Below are 21651 nucleotides of genomic sequence, written 5' to 3' on the forward strand. Positions count from 1 at the left end.
TGCGCCTTTGAGTAGCACAGAACTGCCATTGCAATGTGTGAAAACCCTGAAGTGGATATTTAGTGCAATGGGATGGATGTTTGTGCAGCTAAGTATAATGGACAATGAAGAATGATTTTATCTCCTTTTGAGAACATAAGTATACTATTCTATATTTATCCCTCCCATCTCCTAAATTAGGCAGGGAAGAACTTTTTCTGATCGGCACCCACTTGCCAATAATTTCGCTCTACATCTAAATGGAGAACAGGAGTCATATAAGTTCACAGATTGAATGGATGGTTGATTTACGAAGCCCTTAAAATGTGGCTGCAGGCCGATGCTGGCAACCCCATAATTAGATATGGCATGCTCTGCAATGATGTATTTTTTAACTGTTTTTTAATAACTCAGTTCTCCTTCTGGGATGAGGAGAAAAATGGAATTTGTTAAAAATAAATCGAGATTTTAGTGGCTTTTCAGCCTTCTGCTGCTTGTTGCTCAAAATATTCTATAAATAAGAGAAGCCCTGCCCTATAGTGCACTGTAAACACCCACAGACACTCAGAGCCAAATTCTTCCAATTATGACCCTGTGCCTGTTGCCAAGCTACTGCAAGGACCTACTTGAAAGGCGGCCATCTAGGCCATTTCCTGATTAAGCTGCCCTGTAGCAAGGAATCAAGGCCTGCTGCTTTGGCATTGTATCTAGTCTCAAATAATTACTCCGTGTTCCTGAAATTAAGCCCTTTCCTTGTGATAGAATTACAATTCAGAGGTAAGTGAAAGGCTAACCACTCACACCCATCTGTCCATCTGCCTAAGTAGTGTGTGCATTTAAGACTCTGAGCTGTCACATGTTGGGCTTTATTTAAATTAGGTGGCAGAAGGACACTCACAACAGCATCTTTAACTGCACTGAGCAAATCAAGGTCAAACAAAAGTAGGTCAACTATGGACATGACAGGTGAGCCAGATGCAGCCTGCATTTCTGCTCAGTGGCTTCCTGACTCATCAGTTTGGGTCACCGTTGCCCAGCCCAGCAGGCTGAAATGGTCATTTAAAAATCTGTACCGTACCCCAAGAAGGCAATGCAGTTATGTCAGGTGTAGGGCTTACTGCTCTGCAGTTCAAATGCCAGTGTGTGAGCTGGAACTGCCCTGGCCTCTGTGCTTCCACACAGCCTCAACAAGTCATTGAAGAACTGCATGCAGAGAATCAGAAGATGACAGTGTGCCACACTCTCACTGAGAGAAATTACTTCCAGCACCTTAGAAACCAGAATGTTCAAAGCAGCAGTGGAGCAAAATGGGCTCTGGCTGGAAACTAATCACCCCCCACCTCCCACTATGAGGCTTTCACGTCAGCCCAACTGGGTGAGTGTTCAAGAGAAGTGTCATCCACACTGGCCCTGAGACCTTCAAAAGGTCCTGTGACATGGCTCCTGCCCCAGGAACTCACTCTCTAAATGGGAAGCCCATTAATGAACAAGAGACTATGTGGTCAGATTTTCCAAACTCAAAATTGAGACCTACACACTTGGAGGGGCAGTGTTTTTAAAAGTAGGAGTCCTGGAAAACTTGGGACCTGGGTGGTTACAAAGCATTGAGCTCTTCAGGGAGGGTTCTCCTGGCCATCCGATGCAAAGGGGTCCCTCCTATGACTCTCATGCTACCCCTGGGTTCTAATTTCTTAATAACTGAAGTGATCTTGTGTTCTTGCGCCTCCTCTGATTAGAATGTGAGCGTCATGAGAGCAGAGACACTCTCTGTTTTGCTCTTGACTGGTTCCAGATCAACTAGAACAGTGACTGGTTCTTAGTAGGTACTCAATAAATATTCACTGAAAAAACCAAATACTCAGAAATTTCTAATTTCTTAATAACTGAAGTGATCTTGTGTTCTTGCGCCTCCTCTGATTAGAATGTGAGCGTCATGAGAGCGGAGACACTCTCTGTTTTGCTCTTGACTGGTTCCAGATCAACTAGAACAGTGACTGGTTCTTAGTAGGTACTCAATAAATATTCACTGAAAAAACCAAATACACACCAGACTCTCAGAAAAGCATATTTATACCAATCTCCCTCAAGCCCTACAGCAATATTATGACGTAAAACAATTAGATCTCCCATTCAATGAGAAAATCAAGGCTCAGAGAGGGTGTGTATTTTGCCCAGGGCTGCATCTAATAAGTGATAGAGGTGGAATTCAAAACCAGGTATGGAGTATTATTATCCTCCCTTTGTAACGAGTGTCTATTATTTTGTATAATTTAGAAACAGCAAAAATGAAAAACTCTGAAGGAAAAACTGCTCATCAGAAAGAGCTTTATATCAACTAATCTTATCTGTGATGAATTCAATTCTGGCACCCAAAATCCAAGTTCCATTTCCATCTACAGAGGACACTGGCAGCATAGCTACAGCAGAAGAAAGGATTCTGGGGCCTTCCTTATGAAAGAATTCGGTTCCTTTCTTTCTGCAGGGCCTCAAAAGCCAGGCAGGGAGTGGAGGGGCCATCGGCACCAGCGATCATCATGCCTACGGCTGCTGGCTCCACGGTTCACTGGAAATGTTCCAAAGAGAGGCTCATAAGCACGTCTGACGTCGAGGAGTTAAAGTGTTTGCACGTCTGACGTCGAGGAGTTAAAGTGTTTGTAATCCGCCTTCTCCCAAACCCATACCTTGAAACTTGGAAAGGAAAAAAAAAGCATTTTTTAAGACTGAAATTTCAAAAATGTTTAAAATGAAAAGTAGAGATTTACATTTACCTGAATTGAGAATATTAAACCCTGCTGAAGCTAAGTTTATCCCCTTTTTCAGTCTATAACTCATAATAAAATTCCTACTAGTCTGATGTTTTGGGCCAAGAAAGCCTCTCCAGTCTATCCTCTAGATGCAGGCAATGGCTTGAGTTTATGTGCAAATCAGCAGGTACATCTCATCAAAATGGCCAGGCCAGTTCTCATGTGTAAATACATATCTCAAATATGGGAAATAAATGCAAACAGCACATAGTATCAATGAAACAGGTATAGCGTTGTCAAGTTGCCCAACAACCCTTAAATACAAACATCCTGCAGAAACATCACACCCTCCATGGCTGTGAATGAGGAGCAGCACAGTGACAAACGAGCACATAGCCTTCCAGATCAGAAACTGTTAACTGGGATCACTGGGTGGACTTCAGGAGTGGACTTCAGGAAAACGTCTCATGAAAACATGCTGGGCCTTTGTATTTGTCCTTGTGCTTTTTTTTTTTTTTTTTTTTTTTTTGAGAGGGTCTATAATTTCTTCAGACTTCACAAAGTGATCTGTGACCCCAAAAGACTAGGACTAACCCCTTCTGCTTGCAACTCCTGTTTTATTAGACAATGCTGCTGACAAACAACTAGACCAAGGGAAGCCCTTTTCACAGTAAACACGATGAAGGGGGGGGGGGGGGTAACAATCGAAAAAAATTGTCCCAAGCTCATTACACAGACGATCCCAGCCACCGGAAACTGTTCATCCAATGACATAAAAGAGGTCAGTAGCTTTCATAAGGGACTGGAAAACTTGCTGTGCATTAGCTTGAGCCACTGCCCAGACAGGGACAAATGGCACAATGAGAAAAGCACACAGGAAGTAAACTGGGGCCAGAAAAGTTTGGGACAGGTGAACTTGGGAGCAACAGGAGACAAAACAGAATCTTTGGAGCCAGGCAGGGCTCACATAACAGACTCAATCCGTGACCTTTGGGAATGATTGATGAATGATGAATGACGATGATAACAGCATCTGCGATGGCCCTATTATTTGCTAATGCACAATGTCTGGCCACAGTAAGCCATGTACTTATGTACGCTTAGGAAATTACATGTATTTCATTTAATTTTATTTTTCTTAGTTTTTTTTTTTTTTCCTAAAAGAGAAGGGTCTCACTATTTGCCCAGGTGGCTTGATTCGTGGCCTCAAAGTGACCTCCCTCCACCCTCCCCCAGCGCCTCTCAAAGTGCTGCATTACAAGAGTGAGCCACTATGTCTGGTCATTTCATTTAATTTTTTATCAGCAACTCCTGTATTATCTTCATAATATAGAAGATATATATATATAAAATGCCTATATATCTATATTATCTATCTACATATTATTTTATCTTCTAAATGTGGAGAAAAGGTTAAAAAAATTAAGTAGCATGCCCAAGGTCCCAGCCTAGTGAGAAATCAACTCCAGGGTCTGTTTGGCTGTAAGCCCATACTCTGTAACTACTCCAGTGGGCAAGCTTCAGCTTCCTCATCTGTAAAAGAAGATTATAATGCTTAGCATCCTAAAGTGGTAAGGATTAGAGAAGAATGCAAGGAAGTGCTTCCACGGTGCGGCACACAGGAAGCCTTCTAGTGTAGATTCCTATGAACATCGGAACCTTTAGAAGGGAGAGGAGAGGTGGGAGGTAAGCATCAGGCTATACAGATGGTACAGCATTTCACTTTTTCCTTTGAAGGGCCTTGACAGCGGATTAGGAATTCTGGACCAGGCTTAAAGGATGGATGAGGCTTATCCAAAGGTAGTGAGTATCATCCATTGATAGTTCAGATCAAACTCCTTGTTCTACTTTTTTTTTTTTTTTTTTTTTTTTTTTTTTTAAGACAGAGTCTCACTCTGTTGCCAGGCTGGAGTGAGGTGGCATGATCTCGGCTCAACTGCAACCTCCGCCTCCTGGGTTCAAGCAATTCTCCTGCCTCAGTCTCCTGAGTAGCTGGGACTACAGGCATGTGCCACCATGACAAGCTAATTTTTGTATTTTTAGTAGACACGAGGTTTCACCATGTTGGCCAGGATGGTATCAATCTCTTCACCTCGTGATCCGCCCACCTCGGCCTCCCATAGTGCTGGGATTATAGACGTGAGCCACCACACCCGGCCCCTTGTTCTACTCTTTCCCCACGTCTCACTACTGCACTTGACTAGTCTGAAAAAACAAAAAATAAAAAAAATACAATAAAATTTAGAAGGCTGGAATGACATACTCTCAGGGACACAGAGGGACACACCTCATCAAGATGGGAAATAATGTGCTTACTTAGAGATGAAAGGCTTTTCATCAAAACTTGGAGAGGGTTGAATTTTTGAAAGAAGGAATCATTCAAGTCCACACACACACACACAAAGGGTCTCAAAAGGCAGCAGCAGACAGCATGGCTACACCTGGGCCAGGAATGTGTGCCTGCTGCCGGTCTGCCTCCCTGAGACCCAAGGACAGCAAAGGCTCCTGTGCATGTTTGTAAGAAGGGAGATGCTGGAGCCCCATTTATCTGTAAACCCCACCTGGAACTTAAGCACAGTCTAGGTGTTCTTTAAAAAAGAAAAAGAAAAAGAAAAAAAGCAGCATTTGTCAGAGCAGAATCAAATATGGTGAAATGTACCCACTGAGAGAAAAGAACCAATGATTTAGTGTGGCTTAGAGTATGCAAAGATCAATGGATCCATCTGCAGGAAGAAGACTCCCACTCACTGACACCACCATCTTGACTATTCTCTTATTAAAAAATGGAACAGGGGAGGCTGCGGAGCAGCAAAGTCACTCCCCAGAAAGCCAACGCCACTGCAGAGAACATGCATCCCAGGGCTTCGGTTTGCTTGGTGAGAAAAACACCACAGAGTGTCAACAGTCTCTCCCTGGACCAGCTCGTCCCCTCCTGCTTTTCTTATAAAGGAATCACTATACCAAGTTATCCCAATAGAAATCAAAGACACTCAAAGATCTTCAGGTCCTGTCATCTGTCCCCTCTTCTCCATCCTCACAGCTCTAGCACAACACTCAGCATCAATTTCCTGGACAATTTTAACAACCGCTAAAGTAATTCTGCTGCCTCCCTCCTACAGTCCAGCCCCCACACTGCCACCAGCTGGCTTTCTAAAATAAAAGTGCTGACCACGTCACTCACCTCCTGAAAGATGTCTACTAGATTTGCACTGCCTATGAAATAAACTCCAAAGTCTTCGCTTGCATGCAGGTATGCATTAACTCAGTCATTTGTCCATCCACCCACCTCATGTTTCAGGTTCACCTACTGTGTGCCAGGCTCTGTTTCAGGCCCTAGGGTGCTGAATGCAATAGATAAGACCAGGTCCCATCTTCATGGATTTATATTCTCGTGGGGTAAGACAAACCGTAAACAAGAAGACAGACAAACATATCATATAAAGTCAGGGAGTGATGAGTGCTAATGAGGGAAACCAAAGCAAGGTAGGACAGAATGGTTGAAGCAGCAGGGAGAGGGGGCAGAATGGTGCTTTTTCAGACAGGTGGGAGAACACTTGAACAGAGGCCAGCATGGAGTGAAGGTGAGCCAGGCGGTGTCTGGGGAAGAGCAGCCCAGGCTGAGGACAGCAAGTGCAAAGCCCATGAAGCAACAAGGGGAACAGTAAGAAAGATGCAGCGGCTGGAATGGAGTGAGCAGAAAGTGCCAAGTGATGAGACCAGAGAAGATGAGCAGGAGGGGCTGGCAGGCCACAGCGAGATGTTTAGATTCCATTCCAAAGATGCCAGAAAGTCACTGGAGAGTTTAGAGCAGGGAAATGACACATATTTGCTTTTTAAAAGATCTCTTTGCCTACATAGAAAACTGACAGAGACATGCTGAGAGACAGTGGAGATTTGAAAGAGGGTAGAGAGCAGTGGTCTTGTCTGTTTGGTTGACAAAGAAACTAATAATAATAATAATAATAATAAGGAGCAGTGGTGGCTTCCAGGACATACAGTAACAGCTGTCAAAAATTGCAATGTTTGAGATGACAGATACATTAATTATCCTGATCTGGTTACTATAGATTATACGTATGGAAACATCACTATGTACCCCATAAATATGTACAATTATTATGTGTTAATTTAAAATAAATAAATTGGCCAGGTGCGGTGGCTCATGCCTGTAATCCCAGCACTTTGGGAGGCCGAGGCAGGTGGATCACTTGAGGTCAGGAGTTCGAGACCAACTTGGCCAACATGGTGATACCCCCATTTCTACTAAAAATACAAAAATTAGCCAGGAGTGGTAGCGCGCAACTATAATCCCAGCTACTCGGGAGGCTGAGGCACAAGAACTACTTGAACCTGGGAGGCGGAGGTTGCAGTGAGCCAAGATCATACCATTGCACTCCAGACTGGATGACAGAGCAAGACTCAGTCTCAAATAAATAAATAAATAATTTTTAAAACCAGTAAAACAAACAAAAAAAGAATTGCAAACAGATGATGTGAAGGACACAGGAGGAAGCAGAATCAAAGATGATGCCCACATTTTAGGCCTGGGGAGCCAGGTGAAAATGATGGGACCTCATAACATGGGGAAGACTGAGGAGGAACAAGGTTAGTTTTGTGTTTGTTTTTTTAAGAACAAATCAAGACTTCTGTATAGTTACGTTGTGTCTGGGAAGACCACTACATTTCAACATGCAGTCAGCTGCTGAATGGGCAGTGGGTATGGGAGTTGGGGGCTCGGGAAGACAATCTGGGCTGGTAACAAAGATTTGGGACTTGCCAATATATGGGTGACTGCCAAGATGAAGCCACTCAGGTCCTCCACCTCTTGGCTCCCGCTCCAGACATGCACCTAGTGTGTCACCTCCTACCAGGGCTCCAGCCTCTGAACTGTGCTCCTTCCGCCTGGGCCCTTCCTACTTCTACAGCTGATAGACTCCTTCCTACCCATCTTTTAAGACTTGCTCACAACGGCTTGGTGCAGTGGCTCATGCCTATAATCCCAGCACTTTAGGAGGACAAGGTGGGAGGATCGTTTGAGGCCAGGAGTTCAAGATCAGCCTAGGCAACACGGCTAGACCCTGTCTCTACAAAAAATTACAAAAAAAAAAAATCAGACAGGCAAGTGGCACATGCCTGTAGTTCCGGCTACTTGGGAGGCTGAAGCAGGAGGATCCCTTGAAGCCCAAGATTTCAAAGTTGCAGTGAGCTAGGATAGCGCCACTGCACTCCAGCCTGAGTGACAGAGCAAGACCCTCTCTCCAAAAAATAAAAAAGACTTGCTCACAAGTCACCTCTTCTCTATGAGGTCCTCCAAGAGAGAACTAGTGTCATCCTCTCTTCTCCCACAGCACCTACTGCATACGTTGGTGACAGGACAAACCCACGTGTCACTTTATGTATTTATACCTTTCCTCCCTGTGTGCTTCTTGAGGTCAGTGACTCTATTTCTCTCTGAATCCCTTCACCTAACATAAGGTCTGGGCATGACGGACATTTGCTAAATGAATGGAGTTTTCCTCTCTGCAAAGAAATGCAGAATAAATTATATGAATGCAAACTGATTCACACTGCAGCTTCTGTCTGCAGGGGAAAGTGAAAACTAAGGTGCTGTCATTGAAGCACTAATAAAGCTCAACGGGGCAGAAGAGTATCTTCCTTTGAGGAGTTTCTTAACAAAAAAGAGCTTCAAGAAATCTAAATGGTGAGTATCTCAGGGTGTTGCAAGGTATAATGAACCCTGTACCTAATGAAGGTGTTTTGGTTTCAACTGCTGAAACACCCAGTTAGTCCAAAACCAGTGCACTCAGGAGTTGGAGACAGTTGGAAGGAAGCCAACATTCCTTCTCATTCAATCTGGACAGTGATCCTGGGAAGCAGGTCCTCTTAGCCTTCCTTTGCAGACAAGGACAAGCATCAGGGAGTCAGGTGATTAGCCCAAGGTCACAGAGCTGGGGAGTACAGGAGCCAGGATGCTCACCTGGGCCTGCCCAACACCAACGCCGAGCTCCTTCCAGCCTCACACAGCTGATACAGGTTCATGCAGTAGGCAGGGTCCCTAGGACCACCCGAACCCCAGACTGCACCAAGGACACAATATAGTAGTTTTGGAAAGGGAATGTTATTTACCCATAATGACTGAGGAGTTACCAGCAGAACCGAAGCTGGAATCTAAGTTTCTGATTTCCAGGCCAGGCTCTCAGGGCACTGTGTATTCTCTCACATAGTCTTTAAAGGGCAGAGACAAAGCAAAAAATTAAAAAGCTAACAATCTAATCTATCTGCTTACAAGTACCTCAGAAATAAAAGTTGAGAGGAAAGGGAAATTGTGTTTTTTGTCAATTATGACTGATGTGTGACCCTGGGGCCCCACTAATAGTTGGGAAAGTAACTGAGCAGCTGTCATTGCCCCATGTGGGTTACAAAACCAGCAGCACAAATCAAACTGACTGGCACATGGCAGGTAGTGTTCTCATATGTTCAGACAAACGTCTGCTGTCCACCTACTAGAAGCTGAACCCCAAGCAAGGCAGCAAAGAGGGAGAAAAAGACCCTGGAGGTGAACTGTGGCTTTCCTACTCACTACATGTATAATATTCAGTATATTAACTTCCCTAAGCCTCAGTTTCCTCATCCATAAGAAAGAATGGGCAGCCCATTTCATAAAGCTGCTCTGACATTCTGAGGACTAAGTGAAATGGCACATGTGCTTGGTACACAGCAGTCACGCAGTAAACATCAAATGGTTGGTAGTTTGTTCATTGCTGGGCAACCCAGAAGAACTTATATTTACTGTAGAAAAAGGAATGCAAAGAAAACCCCAGCTACACCAAAGTTCTTGTAAAATCTCAGTAGGGTGAATTAGTATCCTCTGAGGACTTACTAAACTATAAAGAAATTCTTTAAGAAATTTTCAGTGGCTGAATATTTCAAGGCAGGGCTGGGGGAGAGGCAAAGTGAATGGAAAAGGAAAGGGGAAAAGAGAGGAGCTGAATTTGAATATATCAGTGTATTGGCAAGGCCAAAAGAAGTCAACATGTACATAAAAAACGATGTAACTTTATCTCTAGTGGATACAGCTGTATATTAATTATTTATAGTCTGTCTTCTCTGTCAGACTCCTGTTGAACCTTCAATACCCCACCTACTTTTCAACCCCACCCACTTAGAAGGTTAGTCTTTCCTCTATTAATTAATTCCTATTACTGGACACACTATTTGCTTGTTAGGCTCCCATATCAAATACTAAGCTCCTGAGAATACACACTGTGTATGATTCATCTCTGGGTTTACATGGTAGCCTTCCTCTCACTCCAGGATCCTCAGCCAGTAGCCACCAGCTTGGAGCATCCCCAAGGAATTTTCCCTCTACAGCAGGAAGATGAGAGAGGACTCATATTTATACACCGTTCATTCTGTGTTGAACATCTGAGAGGCACCTGACAAATATTAATTCGTATATACTTCAAAATGCCCCTGGGAAAGAATTACTGTCCCTATTTTGTAGAAGGAGACACTGATGCTTAAAGAGGTCAGGTCATCAGCCAAAGGGTCACACTGTTATTAAATGTGATGATGTCAGGATTTGAACCCAGGTCTGTCTGGCTCCAAGTGTCTCTTTCCACTACGCCAGACTGCCCAGCATGGGTCTGATGAAGCTGAGGGCACCCTCAAAGGATAAATGGCCTGGGCATCAAGTCTACTCAGCCTCATAAAAGTGAGGCTAGTTCTAAGAAGCCAGTAAAGGGTAAACTGTTTGCAAATGCCAGATACCAGCTCGGAGCCACAGAGGAGGGCTAGAGAAGGTAGAATTCAAAATTTCACATGGAGTTAGCACGTGGTAACCTGACCTGTTCTTTCTAAGAAGGAGTCTTGAAATATAGCCTGGACCAAGAGTTCACAACTACCAGTTAAGGCCCCTGGCTGAGAATCTGCAGATCCTTCCCAAATGCTAAGGTTTCAAACCTTCATGAACATGAGCCTAAGCGTTAGCACTCCTGTGAGAAATCTATGAACAAAAGTGACCACCAGAAGTCTGGGAACATCACTTCCCTTTCCTTTCCTCATCTAGCTCAGTAAAGGAAAAAGCCATGGGGTGTTGTAGGCAAAAACTGTATCTCAGCCTCACAGCAGTCACTTGCCATCTCTCGCTCCCCAGGTCTCTGGGGCCCAAGGCCTGGTACTCCCTGGCAGGGCCCCTGCAAATGCTGACCCGGCCTCAGTATTAATGGCTCAGCCCTTGGTGGGAAAGACAAGCCAATCTGGCAGAACTGTGGAAAAGGAAGCTGTGATTTGGCTGTAATTCTTCCAAAGGCTACCCGGTGCAACTGATATCCTTAATAATTATTTAATAATTGTGTACAGTATTTAGGGAACTTTTTTGTCACCTTGCAGGATGATAACCATCATCAAAGTCAGGATATAAAAAATCATATAATTAAATCTACAGACATATATTTTGAATGCTTTTCTAAGATAAACATGTAATTTTGATGGCACTTTTTGTGAGGCTTTTAAGATTTACTTTTCTTATACACATTTAAGCAAAAACTAGATTAGCAAAGCCATAATGGGATGTTCCTAGGAAGAGCATGAATTGGTACAGCCTTTTTGGAGGGTAATTTGGCAATATGGATTCAAACTTTAAATAGCAAACCATTTAAACCGAAAGTCCTACTTCTATGTATCTATACCAAAGAAAATTTCATGCAAAAGTTCACAGGTGTGCACAAAAATTTCCACAGCAGCAATGGCTGCAATGGCAAAAGATCAGAAACAACCTGAGTGTTTACCAATACAAAATGAAATTTACTTAACATACAACCATAACATGGAGGACAACTCTTAACAGTAACAAGTACATTCATCTTTACATATGGACTTGGAAAAATAACCAAAATAATTGACAGCTGTAAAAAGGAAGTTGTAGAACACCATGCACAGGGAGAATCTATCTTTAGAAAATAAAAGGGAAAGTACCTGTGTTGTGGTTGAGGGCAAAGGGTAGGGGTGGAGAGAAACAAGCAAACACGAAAGTCCAGGAGTATAAGAAGCAAACTCTCAAAAGTGCTTATGTTTGAGGAATGGTTGGAAAAGGTTGAGGGCGGTTACAGAAGATTTTGTTGCTTAATTAAGTTAAAGCACTTCAGTGTTGTCTGAATTTATCACAAGTGTTTATTACTTTTGTGATGACAAAAACAAAAAAGTTTTTAAAAGCTCAGAAAATAGTAATTTTTAACAATTTTGGTATTTGCAAGGGCCCCCCGACTACAGTGACCATCACTGGAAGCTGAGTCTTCTCTCTGCCCTCCGCATGTGGCCACAGTGCTGAGCGTGCACTAGCTAGCAGGAGGCACAGACTCATCTGAGGAAAGACTCCAGAAGGCAGTGGTCTCAAGTTCTAAGAAGCTCAAACCCCTTGCCTATTTCAACAAAGACTCTGCCAAAGGTCAACTATTTAATTATTTTATTCTTAAAAAAAAAACAAAAAACTAAATATCTTTTATTTTCAAATTTACACCACCATAAATTACCGAATTAAAGCAGTTCGCTTGTTTGCAACCTCCCTTCAATAGTAGCTATTGAAATTTATATCCTGCATTATTTAAAATTTTATGTTGATATATAAGCCTTGCTGAACACTTTTTTAAAATTGTTAATGAGGAAATCCCACAGAGAGGAGAGAAGGTAATTCTACTAAATCCAAAAGAGCCTAAAATACTATTATAGCCATTTGAGCTATCATAAGAAAGACAACTTAGCAAGTAAAATATCCTTCCTACCTATGGTCACAGTTGCTAGTGGAAATAATTCTAAATTGATGCACAGTATCTAAGGGGTATTAGTTATATTAAGCAGAGACTACAAACTCAATTACCTACAGGGGCTAAGCAGGCCATGGAAAGGTACAGGGAGGCTGGGCCAGCCTGCGGCAGGCTGGAGAAACAAGCTCCCAGCAGAGGGACCACCACTCTTCCGCACTGCCACAAGGAAGATGGGCCCAGGCCCATCAGACCTTTGATTTTTCACGAAGAGCTGGAAATCTGGATTTTGATTCAAAATCCACCCATTTTTAAATGTTGGCCACTAATGTAAACATCTTAAAACACTATGAGCGCCGAACAAAACACATCTGCAAGCCAGACGCAGCCAGGGGGTAGAGAGTTTTCAACCTCTGCCTAAAAGTATCTATGTGGTTTTCAAATGGTGAATTTGGCTCACTTTTATTTTCAGAAAGATGCGAAGAGACAGAGCAATGGTACAGAATGGAGACAAAAAACAAAACGGTCAAGTAGCTGCTGTTAAGAAAATATTTCTAACATATTTGTGAAGACAATGGTAGCTGTTTATATCAAATTCTAAGGAAATTTTTTATATTTATTTAGCTATACAAGACACAAAACTTGGAGAGAGAGAATTTCTCAGGTCTAGAGTAAATAATAACTCAGTGCATTCCTGACAGTGTACTGTCAATAAACCTCTAAGAACTTCCTATCAGGTATTGTTTACCATAAACATTTTAAACAACAGTGACCATGGAAATAATGGCTCTTCTTTGCCAGGTGCTGTCCAGTCATTTGGTACCCAGGGTCATCAATGTGGGTCATGCATTCACTAGACAAGATTCCAATAAAGGCCAACGTAATAAACCTCTTTCCAAAACAAAAAACAAAACAACAAAGGACATAGACTCAACATCATAAAATTGTGCTCCAGCATTTTTTTTCAAAGACAAAACAACAATAGATACACTTGTACTAATAATAATATCTGGACATAATGTGCAATTCAAAAAGCAGTTTTCTTATATAGCATCTCCCTTTCATCACAGCCTGCATTTTAGACTTTATATCTGCTCCAAAGTCTTCTTATAGTTATTATTAACAACAATACTTTGACAAACAACAACAATAACAGATAATAAATATTTGGTGTTTTCTACATGCCAGTCACAGTGCTAAGCATGTTTTCATTCCACTCTCACAAGAACCTTATAAAGGTTATTCTAATGATTACAATCCCATTTTACAGATGAGAAAATGGAGGCCAAGGGAGCTTGGTGGGTTTGTCTTAAGTCACAATGCTAGACAGACATGGAGCTGACGTTCTGAAGCAGGTGGGCCTCCAGAGCCTGAGACCGGTGTGCTGAATGCCCCTTGAAGGAGGCGTCTTAGAGGCCAGCTGCACTTTAAGCCCATCTCAGTTTGCTGCTGGCAAATGTACCTAGGGTGTGGCTAACGTCCCCCTTCTCTTCCTCCCACATCCACTTTCCCCATTTGGTCAGAAGCCATTTAAAAATTTTATTTTTCCCAGTCAAAAACAGTATGAGTCAGTTGAAGCTCAGCCAGCCTGGCCCTAGAGAGCACTGGAGGCCTGGTGAGGTGCCCTAGGGAACTGGGCTTCCCCCGCTGCCAGGCCCCTGCCCAGCTGGCTAGAATCTAGGTAGGGTTTTCACATCACTGCAATCTCAATGAGGTCTGGGAAGAGTGTCCTGGTAGTCATAACAACCCTGAGAAGACACCAAGGTACCAAAGTGAGGGGTAGGGGAAAAGGGAGGTGCCTTCAGATCAGGAGGGGAGAAGACTTTGCCAAGAGCTATGATAGATCCACTATTCAAAGCCCCATGTTAGACCTCTGAGAGATGGAGATATAGCAGAGGGATAAACAACACAAATAAAAACACCATGCATGAAAAAAGCACACATCCACACATACATGCACACACACAAACTGCACCATGAAGCAGCTTCTCTTAAGGTAATGACCTCAGGCTCTCCCTCAGTCTCCTATAGGGCCATGAGCCCTGACTGTACAAAGTACTGCTCTGCCACAGAAACCAAAGTCCAGGGCACATGGACCATCATGACCCACCATGGGCAGTCATCCTCAGAGTGTGTGCAGATCAAGAAGACCAGGAGAAGGGCAGCTGGTTCTGCCCTGAGAGGCAAAGGGAGCCCCTTTCCTTAAAGAAGGGCAGCAAAGGGGTTGTAAGGTAGAGAAAAGGGCAAAGGGAGTGGGCAGAAGGAACAGACCTTAACAAGGCACAGATGTTTCCTCAGCACAGCTGGCTCTGGTGCAGAACCATGGAAGCAAGGGTGAGGGCCAAACCCCAGGCACGTACCCAGTGAGCTCCAGAAAGGGGGAGGCCTGGGCTGGCTCTTTTATGGTCCTAGCCCACACTCCTGTGATGCAAAAGGCAAGAAGCGGCTGTGGGCAAGTGGGCAGTCCCACAGGCTCTCGGTGAACTCCATGCTGAGCATCTGTCTAGAGTCCTAGGTACTCCCGCCATCCTGGGGCTCAAAGGGGCTGCCCAGCAAGGGAGCGAACATTCATTCGTCAAATAACCACATGAACAGAGGTCATGACCTCCGTGACAAGTGTTGAAAAAGGACAGACTGCAAGGACCTGGAGCAGAGGGAACGGTAGTGTAAAGAAGAAAGGGTCAGAGCAGAAATCCACAGCCCAGCATCTGGGATAAACTCCTACTCTATCACCTACTCAATGGGTCAAGGCCTCAGTTTCCTCACACAGTGTCTCTGGGATAATGATGACATTTACCTCAGCCAACATCTACCAAGCCCCTAATACAAAGTAGCTACCCATGAAGCATTCTAACAGTGCCTGACACAAGGTGAGCAGCCTATAAGTGCTAGATGCTGGCATGGGAATGGTGAGGACAAGACCTAGCCTTCTTATCAGTGAGGTGGGAGGGCTTCTGAGGAGGAGGCAGGCCAATCAGCTGAGTTCCAAAGGGTGAACAGGCATAAGCTAGGCAAACCAGGCGAAAAATGCATTCCAGGCTGAGGGAAAAGCGTATGGAAAGTCCCTACAAGGGGAGGCAGCATCACAAGCATTTCCAGCCAAGGAAAGCAGCTCCAAGAGCCTGCTGGAGGGCCCTGGTCTGCAGGACACCTCGGGGCTGAGAATGGCTCTCTTCCGAAAAGCTTTCCTAGATTACTGTGAGCCCCCAAATAAAAGCTGCACTCTTGGCACAACTTCTTAGGTCTCTGGCAGAGTTAGGAAGTGAAGAAGACACAACAAGCATCAAGCTTAAGGCCCTGAATGAAAACATGAGAGTTTATGTGCTATTGGCTAGGTGCATTGTGCTAGCTCCCATGCAAAGTACAGACACTGACTTGGGACCCCTGGGGTCAGAGCTTCTTCCTATTTGTTAGACTCCTCAGTATTCACTGGGGAGTTCACAAGGTTTAAAACAAAGACAAAGAGGCCCTCAGGCACCTCCATGAAGGGCCACTAGGTATACTCACCCTTCAAGAAAAGCATTCTCAGCTGGATTAAGCGGGAAAAAGGCTGTCAGACAGTGGTTGGCAAGAATAGATATTCTGGCTAATTTAGGAAATTTGGGATTCATCCAGGACCAAGGTGGGTGGACCTCGTTCCTGAGAATTCCTTGATGGATTATTTTTCATTTTGAATTGCTATTATCGGTCCATCAACAACAAGAGCTAAAAAAAATAAAAAGTCAGGGGCAAAGAATACAGAGAAGAGACATTTCTGAGGTCTCAGCATGCTGGGAGACACAACAGGCAGTCACAAACTCAAGCCCAACACAACTTGTCCTGCGCTCAAAGCTGACAAGAAGAGCGCCCCAATAAACCCAATGGCCAATGAACCTCCCATTTCAAGTATATTTTATCACATTATAAATCTGTTGCTTGACTGCACAAACAGACCAGTCCTCACTCTTTCAACAAAAACTTCCTGAGCCAGGTAAACTATGCTGGCACTTAGAACAGAGAGAGACAGAAAGAGAGACGGGGGGAGAGAGAGAGAGAGAGAGCGTGCACGCGCACGTGCGAGAGAGAAAGTATGTATGTGTGCGCGCGTGTGTGTATGTGTGTGTGGTCTCCACCCTTAAGGAGCTCAGGCTGCTGAGCATAACAGATAAGTAAATCAACAGTAACACCTTATGATAAGTGCTTTGCAAGAGAGAAAGACATGAGGGTGTTCTGGGAGCCAGGAGGAAGGTCATTTCCAGGTCATGGAGAGGTGCTGGGTAGGGAAGGATGGTGTCCTGAAGAGTTGGGGGAAACTGGAGTTGAGTTCCCAAAGTGTGAACAGGGACCACGCCATTCCCAGGAGAGGGCCCAGCACTGCAAAGACACTAGGAAGTGATGGCTGTTGGTAACTGGGCTGAGGTTAGAAATGTGAGTTAGGGAAAAAGGAAAACCCAAAGCGGAGTGGGGTGGGGGGGGGCAAAAGTTGCAGGGGGCCAAAAGTCAGATGATGAGAAGACTGTAGGCCCACCGAAGGGGGTTACATTCTAAGCAATGAGGAGCTCTTGGAGAGTTTTAAGCAGAAGAGAGCTCTGATCAGACGTGTGTTAGAAATACGTCGATAGGAATGTGGGCAGTGGAGTGAGGGAGGAAAAAGATGAACACAGGATGACCAATTAAGAGGCTGTCATAGAACAAAATGATGAATCCTAAACACAGGAGTGGAGAGACAGAGAAGAACAGAGTTAACAAATTAGAAGATGAGCTCTTCAGGATGTGGTAACCAAAGGAACATGAGGGAAAAGACAAGGCCAGGACGACTCTTGAAGCAGAAGCAACTGAGGGGTGTGGACCAAGCAGGCAGCACAGGGAGAAAGATGCATGTGGCACTCCGGAGGGGACAGACAGGTTGAGGTGCCCTCAGGGCAGACCACTAGGAATGTGGACTGGGAGGAGGTTCAGGTCGGATATGGAGATCTGGGTGTCTTCGAGACAGGGGTGAGTGGTGGATGAGCTCACCCAGGGAGGACGTCAAGGATGACGTGAAAGGGACCAAGCCAAACCAGAAACTAAGGACAAAGAACCGAGAACCAGCAGAGCAGGCTGTGGAGGCTGGGATCTGAGCAGCTGGAGGAGAACTGGGAGCCGACCCAGGAGAGGCACGCTCAGCAGAGCTGAAGAAAGCGAGGCCTGGGGTGGGAGTCCTCACTGCAGGGAGCAGTCAGCTGGGCATTAGCAATGGCAGCCAAGCAAAATAATTAAATCTGTAGTCACCCCAAGAGGAATTTTATGGATTTTATCCCCAAACAAGCTCACTGTCTCATTTCTTGGACAGGCGTTTCCCTCTTCACCCTGGTCTCATTGTCTTTTATTTCAGAGCATAATCATAGCTGATGTCACATTCTACATCTCACACATGTAGACGTCTGCTTCACGACAGCAGAGACCTTGTCCTGTTTCACCTCTACAACCATGCTGCCAAGAGCAGTGCCTGAGAGGCTAAGCACCTTTTACCAAGTCCTTTGGTTCATTTGAAGCAATAAATAATTAGTGAGTACATAACATACTACATGCCAGATTCTGTGCTACGATGCTGCGGATACAGTGAAAACCAAGACAAAATAGGAGCCTGCCTTTGGAGCTCAAAGCTGGAGGTAACTGGAGAGAAATGCCAAGAGTTTAAACAAAAATGACATTATAATTGTCATAATGCTAGGACTGGAATCTGACTCTCATGCCTTCTAGTGCTATTTTCTTTCCAAGCCCAAGGCTGCTGCCTTCAACTAAATTTTATCTGGGGAAACAGTTAAAGTAAGTGTTTGAGGTTTGGCCTTAGTCTCTTTCAGACTTCCCACACTTCTTCTGCCCTTTCAATAGACTCCTAAGAAGAGGAAACACCCACTACAGGCTCTGAATATTTAACCTGAGGGACTCAATCTATCTCTAGTCCTTCTACATTAGTAGGAGGAAAAATTCCAGACACAGGCGAGAAAAAGCAGGAAGTAGCATAAGCCAGGGATTATACAGACCTGGGTTCAAATCCCTTGTAACCTTGCATAGGTTACTCAACTAAGACTTATTTCTGGCTGAAATAAGAATACTGTTAATAATTCTCCCCACATAGGTCATTGCAAAGATGAAATGGGATGATACACAATAGCACTTAGCACAGGACTTAGTACATAATGAGTGTTCAATAAATCATGGCTCTAAACCAGTTACACCTGTTGCTTTTATTCCCAGCTCTCTAACTGCTATATTCACACAAACCAAGTCAAAAACTACTTAGAATTCAAACCAAAGAAGGTACACTCAAAATACTCAGAGCACAAATTGATACGTAATTCAATCATGAGTGGAGGAATTATCCTCAAGTCCCCATTTTTGGACGGACTCTGCAGTAAGAAGGTTTATTTCAATTTTTGGTCCACTCTATTTTCTCCTCTAATTTATACAACTGCAACTACTCCCCCAACAGATCACATCTTGTCTCATGGCAAGGGTCCAAACATGGGCTGGATTCCGTGGTGCAAGTTGTGGCAGAGTTATGAACACCACACCTCGAAAGGGAGCATAAGAATACAATCACAAGCCTACAGTACACACAAACTCCCAAACACAGCTTGGCTCCAAAGAAGGAAATGAGAACTGGTCACAGCATGCTTTGCCTGCCTCAAAGCTAAAGCAAAGGTTATTCTGACAAGCAAGTATCTTAATCTTATGTATCTCCCTTCTTTTACTACCCAAACCTTCTATGAGTGGTCTATTTTTGTAACATCTCAATTCTTTATCCTTCATTTATGTCCAACTCCATGTAACCTGGCTTCCTCTTTCCTTCCCCTTCTGTGACATTACATTCCTCAAGGCCATCTGCAAAGACCTTGTCACAAATTCAGCAGCCTCCCTACAGGTCCCTTCTCCCCGGTCTCCCCATTCTCTTCCCTTCCTGGGACTCTCCACCATGGCCTCTGAGTCTCTTCCATCTTCTTCCTATCCCAAAGTTATGCATGTTCCCCATAATCAGCCCACTGCTCATCTTGGGGAGACCATGTTTAATCCTACGGCTTCCATTCTACATCTCTAGACTTAATCTTCTCAGGCTAGGCCTCAGCCCTGCATTTCCAATTCTCTGCTGGACATTTCTTATGGATGATCACTGTTATCTTGAATTCAACATATCTAAAACCAGATGCATCGGCTACTCCTCTCCACTCCCAACATCTACATTTCTGTCAATGATACCACTGTGAACAAGCAAGTCTAAACTTTCATCCTCTTTGACTCTCTAAAGTCTAAGAGACTGAAAACACTATTGGTTCTCCCTTTGCAGTATCTCCTCCATTGAACCTTTGCTTCCATTTTCACTACTGCTCACCACAAGACCTCATGTCTGAATGACTACTGCCTTCCAAAAGAGGCCCATGCCTCTTGTCCAGCTATCAGATGGATGCTCCTAAAATGTAAACATCACTTCTGCCACTTCACTTCTTTGCCCAAAATAACTTCAATGGCTTCCCACTGCCTTCAGGATAAAGTCTATGTGCCTTAGCCAGGCTTTTAGGGTCTAGAAAAGGAGTCTGTAAACTACAATCCGCAGGCCAAATCCAGCCCACCACCTGCTTCTGTAAATAAATTTTACTGGAATACTGCCACACCCATTCATTTCCATATTATCTATGGCTGCTTGCATGTTACCACAGCAGAGTAGAGTAGCTGTGACAGAGACCACATGGCCTACGAAGCCAAAAATATTTAGCATCTGGTCCTCTACAGAAAAAGTTTGCTGATGGACTAGAATCGTCAGACGCCAGCAGATCGCACCACAGTTCTTGCCCATGACTCCTTTCGATGAAGATTTTGCTCCTATAGGACTGCTGCTAAGCCCACTTTTTTTACACCTCACCTCTATGTTCTCAAGCCCTGAAAATCTTCTTTCACTCCTCCCTGGAGTTTTTTCAATCTAGCTTGCCCTTCAAAGCAGAGCCAAAGCTCCACCTCTCCATAAGGCCAGCTGCATCCATCCCCCGCACCCCTTGGTTCCCCTCCTGTGGCCTCCCTCTCTGCATCTACCACAGAAACCTACAGCGAGATTTCACTTTTCCTATGTACCCCTTCAGCCTGCCCTACAGGCTTCTCCAGGTCCAGGACTGGTAACCTCCACAAAGAACTTGCCAATGACAACTACCTTGCCTTTCATTCCAAATACCAATCCTCAATAGCATAATTTGGTAAGAAGGCATCAAACAAACTTACCAATGAAGGCCCAGGATTCCACATTGGAAAAGTTAAGCTTGGGTCCAAACGTATACACTCTAGCCAGCACCACCTAAAAGCCAATGAAATAAAAGTTTAGCTTTAAATTCACAGCACCCAATATGTTTTGATTTACCATACTCCTGGGATGCCCATTTCTGCTTCTTTGCCTAGAAAATCCCTGCTTGTCCTTTAAATCTATTGGACAGTTTTTACCTATAAGCCTCCCCAGTGTTCCAGGCAGGCCAGGCACTCCCTCCTCTTAGCACCCATGGAACTCTGGTGGCATGCCTATGGTAACACATGGCACGTTGTGGCATAACTTCTTGTTTAGGAAGGAGAGGGGGTTTCTCTACACTGTAGGCTTTTCAAGAGAAGAGATCTATTAAGTTCACCCCATTCCATACCCCCAACTGCCTAGAACACTACGGGCACTTAGATGTTCCTCAACAAATACTTGTAAAATGGATGGAAAAATAACCTACTCAATTAATTAAAACATGCTTAGATATCTAAAATTTGGCTAGGCCAGAATTTTCACCATAAAAATGAACACCTCAACCCCACTGCCTTTAACAGGCAATGGTTTAAACAGGAAGGACTAATGAAATTAATCTAAATACTCACCTTTGGAATGACACTCCCCTGGGCAGAAACCACCAGAGGCTCCCAGAATCTAAGAAGGCAGGCCCAACTCCACAGCCCAGGATGTTGGGCCTGCACCAATTGGCCCGGCTGCAGTCTCAGCTTACTTGGTTTCCCCCTGATAGACCCTACCATCCAGACAAACAGGACTGGTAGTTCCCAAAACCCTCTCAGCTGGACATCTTCCTCCACTCTTCTCCACATTACCTCCATCTACTGAGATGGCGCATCCATTTCAAACATCATATCCCAGACCAAGTTCATGATGGGGCCCCAAAAAGTGTTTTTTAATCTCT

At 44.2% G+C, this 21651-nt stretch overlaps 1 protein-coding gene across 1 annotated transcript in view; it reads right to left on the reverse strand.

Annotated features, from left to right (window-relative positions):
* The window catches only part of BMAL1 (basic helix-loop-helix ARNT like 1), a 115100-nt gene that overhangs the window by 60537 nt on the left and 32912 nt on the right, over positions 1–21651 (reverse strand). Inside the window, 1 exon segment of the mRNA XM_017881560.1 lies at positions 20711–20783. The gene's annotated coding sequence lies outside the window, so the exon portion shown is untranslated.

The sequence above is a fragment of the Rhinopithecus bieti genome, unplaced genomic scaffold, assembly GCF_001698545.2.
Source record: "Rhinopithecus bieti isolate Rb0 unplaced genomic scaffold, ASM169854v2 scaffold_11944, whole genome shotgun sequence".
Lineage (NCBI taxonomy): Eukaryota > Metazoa > Chordata > Mammalia > Primates > Cercopithecidae > Rhinopithecus > Rhinopithecus bieti.